Below are 6,017 nucleotides of genomic sequence, written 5' to 3'. Positions count from 1 at the left end.
TGCAGAGTCTGGAGATTCCGGGCAGAAAAGCACCATCAATCTTAACACCGCTGTTTTGGCCGGCTCAGTGGATTGCTCAGATTTCGGCGCAGGGAATCAACAAGTTGGACGTCAGAGACCCAGTTAGAAAGTCGGTAATTATAAAGACGACAGACGGACAAATATATAATGAAGGGAAGAAACCAGCGTAAAAAGGTAGAGAATACTCAAAATCAGAATGCCTCTCCCTCTACAGGGGATTGCAATTCCTCATCAGTAACGGAACAAGGCTTAATAGATTACACGTGTGTTCCAATAACAGAAGCAGGTTTCAAAACGTGGGTGATAAGAAACTTCTGTGAATTAAAAGAACTTGTTCTAACCCAATGCAAAGAAACTAAGAACCTTGAAAAAAGGTTTGACGAAATGTTAACGAGAATGGACAATTTAGAGAAGAATATAAGTGAACTGATGGAGCTGAAAAACACAACACGAGAACTTCGCGAAGCATGCACAAATTTAAACAGTCGAATTGATCAAGCAGAAGGAAGGATATCAGAAGTCGAGGACCAGCTCAGTGAAATGAAACGAGAAGACAAGAATGCAGAAAAAAGGATGAAAAGGAATGAGCAAAGTCTCCAGGAAATATGGGACTATGTGAAAAGACCTAATTTACGTTTGATAGGTGTACCTGAATGTGATGAAGAGAATGAATCCAAGTTGGAAAATACTCTTCAGGATATCATTCAGGAAAATTTCCCCAACCTGGCAAGGCAGGGTAATATTCAACTCCAGGTAATACAGAGAACACCACAAAGATATTCTTCAGGAAGACCAACCCCAAGGCACATAATCGCCAGATTTATTAGGGTTGAAATGAAGGAGAAAATACTAAGGGCAGCCAGAGAGAAAGGTCAGGTTACCCATAAAGGGAAACCTATCAAACTTACAGCAGATCTCTCAGCAGAAACCCTACAAGCCAGAAAAGAGTGGGGACCAATATTTAACATCCTTAAAGAAAAGAACTTCCAACCCAGAATTTCCTATCCAGCCAAACTAAGCTTTATGAGCGAAGGAAAAATTAAATCTTTTGCGAACAAACAAGTACTTAGAGAGTTCACCACCACCAGGCCTGCTTTACAAGAGCTTCTGAAAGAAGCACTATACATATAAAGGAACAACCAATATCAGCCTTTCCAAAAATATATCAAAAAGCAAAGAACTTTAACACAATAAAAAATTTACATCAACTAATGGGCAAAACAGCCAGCTAGCATCAAACGCCGGTATTAAACTTATATATATTTTAATTGGATAAAAAGCCAAAACCCATTGGTATGCTGCATCCGGGCCCATCTTACATGCAACAATACACAAAGACTCAGAGAGAAGGAGGAAGATTTACCAATCAAACAGAGAGTAAAAATAAACTAATAAACAAAAAGCAGGAGATGCAATTCTTGCCTCTGATAAAGTAGACTTTAAAGCAACAAAGATCAAAAGAGGCGAGGAATGACATTACATAATGGCAAAAGGATCAATGCAACAAGAAGAGCTAACGATTCTATAGATCAACGAGATAGAAAATTAACAAGGATATTCAGAACTTGAACTCAGACCTGGAACAAGTAAACTTAATAAACATTTATAGAACTCTCCACTTCAAATACACAAAACATACATTACCACCTCACACCTATTCCAAAGGTGACTATATAATTGGAAGTAAATCACTCCTCAGTAATCGCATAGCATTTCATAGGTTTAAATTAAATATTGATTGGCTGTTTGTTTGTTATCTTCTTCCCTTATTCCTTCCTGACTACATCATTAAGTATAATTATCAGTATAAAAGAGGTTTTCAATACCCATTACTAAATTGCATTCTAGCCTGGGCAAGAAAGCAATACTCCCATTCTCTCTCCCTCTTTCTTTTCCTTCTCCCTCCTCCCCATTCTCTCTCTCTCTTTCTCTTCCTTTTTCCTCCTTCCTATTCTCTCTCTTTCTCTTTAAAAAAAAAGAAAAAGAAAAAAGAAATTCAAAACCAGACTCCTCATTGCTCCTCAACGTTTGTACTGCTTGTTTCTATGCCAATCATTGCCATCACTATTCTTCACTTTTAAATTTTACAGTTATTCTTCATTTTTATTTTCCTCAGGATCTCTTCTTGCCACATTTTACACAAAGAAAGAAAACAGGCTAATTGTCAGTATTTCTGATGTTTTAAACCACCATGTACTAAATAAGTGTAGTTTTGCTGTTTTTTCATTTTCCTATGTGATTTTAACTGATAATAACAGACTCTTTAATAGTTTGAAAAAAAATTTTAAAGGTTGTGAAACAATTATTTTTTTCTTTTTGATTAAGATCATTTTGCATGATTTTAGCTTATACTTTCATTCTTATAATTCCTCATTGCTCTGCAAAGCAAGAAGGCTGGTTACACTATTAATTCAGTTTCAATAGTCTTTGCACATGTACTGCACTGTGCATGGGGCGTTCTTCCTCAGCGACTTCATTACTCTTTTTAGAGTAAGGGCATCTGCAGATGGCAGAAGGGAAGTTTTGCCAGTGGCTTTCAGCCATCCTCCTGAGAATTAACCACTTCAGTGCTATAGGTAGCTCTGATAATCAACAGAAGCTTCTAGCAATATCTGGTCATCCTCCTGAGAATCACACTGTCCTTAGTGTTTCAGAGAGCTACATTTATTAGCAATGGCTTTTCTGCAGTTCCATCATTTCTGGAATTTCTGAAAGCCAGAAATAACTTCCTGATATTTGCTTTACCAGCACTTCCAACATTTGTCTCTATGCTCCTACAATAAATCATGTTGTGTTTGTATTACATTTAGTGATGTCTGTTTTCTTGTCTGCCCCTGACTGATAAATCATTTGGCACCAGAAGCACTTCCGAGGTAAAGAATTACCTGAAGATAGTATTTGTTATTGGTTATTTCATTTAGTGAGATTTGAAGGCAGTAATGACTTTAACATTGGTAGAAAATGAGATGGAAGTCTATAAAATGCAGAGACAAAACAGTTACTTAAATTGTCACTTATAGTTACCTGGAATGCAGAGCTTAATGAAAGTGAAGCTGGAGAGTCCAAGTGACCTGGAAAAGAATGACAATGAAGCGATGAGCATAAGGACTGTGGGCGAAAATGTCTACGTGGAGATTAAAGAACAAAAATGCTCAGGATTTTAAATTCTCAGCTCAAGGCATGATCAGAACACTAGAATGCCTATACCTGTACTGGAATAATCTTTTATCTTCTGTAGCCTCAGGACTGATGTATTAAAACATCAGACCCAAACTTTCAGGCTGCAGCCTGCAAAATTACCATGCAAGTTAAATTCACAACCTCAACAGTTCTCTTCAGTAAAAGGTAGGGCATTGACTATGAATAAGTCAGGATGCAACTAGAAAAAGAGAAACTGTTCTGAGAACTTAAAGCACAAGGAATTAAAGGCAGAGGTTTGCATATTTTGAAAATCACTACATTAGAGGAATTTAAGTTTTATTCAGCTCTAAATATTATTATTTTTCTCTCACTTTGTAAACAGTCTTTAATGAGTCTAATCCATAAGAAATTAAATTTAGTCTTCTTAGCTTAGACATTGAAGATTATTTATAAACTGGTTCTAACTTACTACACCTTTATTTTCAAATCGCTTTCTTCACAGACATTGTACTTCCACCAATATGGACTATAAGTTCATGTTGAGGGAAGTAGTGTATGTCAAGAGCATTCAGTGTAATTTCCTAGTTCTGATATACTAATTAATATGCTTGCTTTCTGTATGTCCACAGCCTCACTCACCTACCTACTTGACTCATGTATCCAAGGCCAAGTTCTTGAATGATTTATCAATTGAGATCATTTAGTTTCATTGATAAGTGAATCATTTAGGATTGTATTGACTGCAAGTAACAGAAAATCCTAAATCTATTAGTAAATACATAAGGCTGTTTTTCACATAAGTAAAATGAGTGAAGGTAGCTCGTAATTGTATAATTGGTCTAAAATTATCAGAAATCTTGCATCTTTCTATCTTTCCCATCTGCCATCAAGCATGTAAAGTTGTCTCATAGCTAAGATAGGTGCAGATCTCCAGCCATTTTATCCACATTCCAAGCAGCTGAAGGGGAAGCTTCTTAACAGTAAATGTTCCAGTTTTCTGTTTTTCCTTTTTTGTTGGTTTGTTTGTTTTTGAGATGGAGCCTCGCTCTGTCGCCTGAAGTGCAGTGGCGCGATCTCTGCTCACTGCAACATCAGCCTTCCGGATTCAGGTGATTCTCCTGCCTCTGCCTCCCGAGTAGCTGGGACTACAGGTGCACCATCACACCCAGCTAATTTTTGTATTTTTAGTAGAAATGGGGTTTCACCATGTTGGCCAGGATGGTCTTGATCTCTTAATCTCGTGATCTGCCCACCTCGGCCTCCCAAAGTGCTGGGATTACAGGTGTGAGCCACCGCGCCCGCCTCTTTTTCTTTTTAAGCAGTAATCCCAGAAGTTTCACTGAACTTCCTACTTTGCCTAAAACTTAGACACATGGGTGAAAACTTGTCGTTTGGCACCTGAAGAATGGTTTTATTTTTGTGGAAGGCAGAAGAATGAACATTAGATGAGTAACTTTAGACTCTGACACAATAATAAATCTATTGTTCCTTTGTGACTACAGTCAATTTAGTAAACTGTGACATTCTCTCTCTTTTTCACCTTTACCTTCCTAGAACCTGGCACAGTATCTCAATATATCAATGAATAATAATGAATCAATAACAACATTATCTATTTTAAACTGACATTTGGCTAGCCAGTCAGAATGTCAAGAGTAGACCCACTTTTTGCTAGTACTAGTTCTATGAGAAGTATTAGGAATAACTGGCCAGGAGAGACAAAAATAGTTTATATTTGAGAATGATCCTTCAAAAGAACACAAGTAAAGCTGAACATGATTAACTTATTTTTATGACTTCCTGTCAATAAAGGCAGGGTATAATATATATTCCTGTATCCAATATTATTTTTTATTTTGTCCCATATTTTCTCTTAACTTTTCATATATATCTATGTAAATGATATATAATACATTCTTAATGATTTAAATATTAAAAGAATGTATATATCAACATTCCTTTATATATCTCTATATAAAGGATATATAGATCCTTTATATAGATATATAAAGTATATTATCAAATATACTTTAAGCACATATAAGCATTTATTCTTCCAAACCCAGAACATTTATTATTTTTGTATATAATTTCAAACATTTTACACATTAAATGAGATTTAACATCCTGCTTTTACAACATTAAGCAGAAATCTCCATGAATCTAGAAAATCCAGGTTTTATACTAATAAAATATCAAGGGAAGCTCCTGCACTTCTCATTAGCTTTAAGTGGTTCCTCAGCAACCAGTCACAAAATACTGAAACACATGGACTATGCATCACCACAACAGAAACCATATTTAAAACATCTATTCATATATCTATCTACCTATCTATGATGTCTATGCATCATCTATTTACTGCCTTGCTCCAAAAATAATGCAAATGATTAACAAATATAGGTATACTACAATAAGTAATATCTAAGTGAATTTTAAAATATAGGCAACAGTAATGAGCAAGAAAACATTAGGCTAAGAAAAAAAAAACAGCAATTAAGTAATTAAATGTAATGCTTACCCTAATATCCTACTCTCTTTCTAGAAGTTGGTTGTTAATCTTGTTTTCAGATTTCTCATGACTCAAGAACATTCATTAAAGAGAACTTGAGGTCAGTACTTGGGGATCCAATTAAACACCTCTCATGATCCCATGGAGATACAGAGTAGAATGACAGGTACCAGAGGCTGGGAAGAATGTCTGGGGTTAGCGGCAGAGAGACTGGGTAATGGGTACATACATACAGTTAGATAGAAGGAATAAATTCTAATGCTCTGTAGCGGATTAGGGTGACTCTAGTTACCAACAGTGCATTGTGTATTTCAAAATAGCCAGAAAAGCGGACTTGAAATAT

Source organism: Aotus nancymaae, unplaced genomic scaffold (genome assembly GCF_030222135.1).
Source record: "Aotus nancymaae isolate 86718 unplaced genomic scaffold, 86718_ANA_hifiasm-v0.15.2.pri h1tg000022l_1, whole genome shotgun sequence".
In the NCBI taxonomy this organism is placed as follows: Eukaryota; Metazoa; Chordata; class Mammalia; order Primates; family Aotidae; genus Aotus; species Aotus nancymaae.
Note: the sequence above shows the minus strand (reverse complement) of the source record.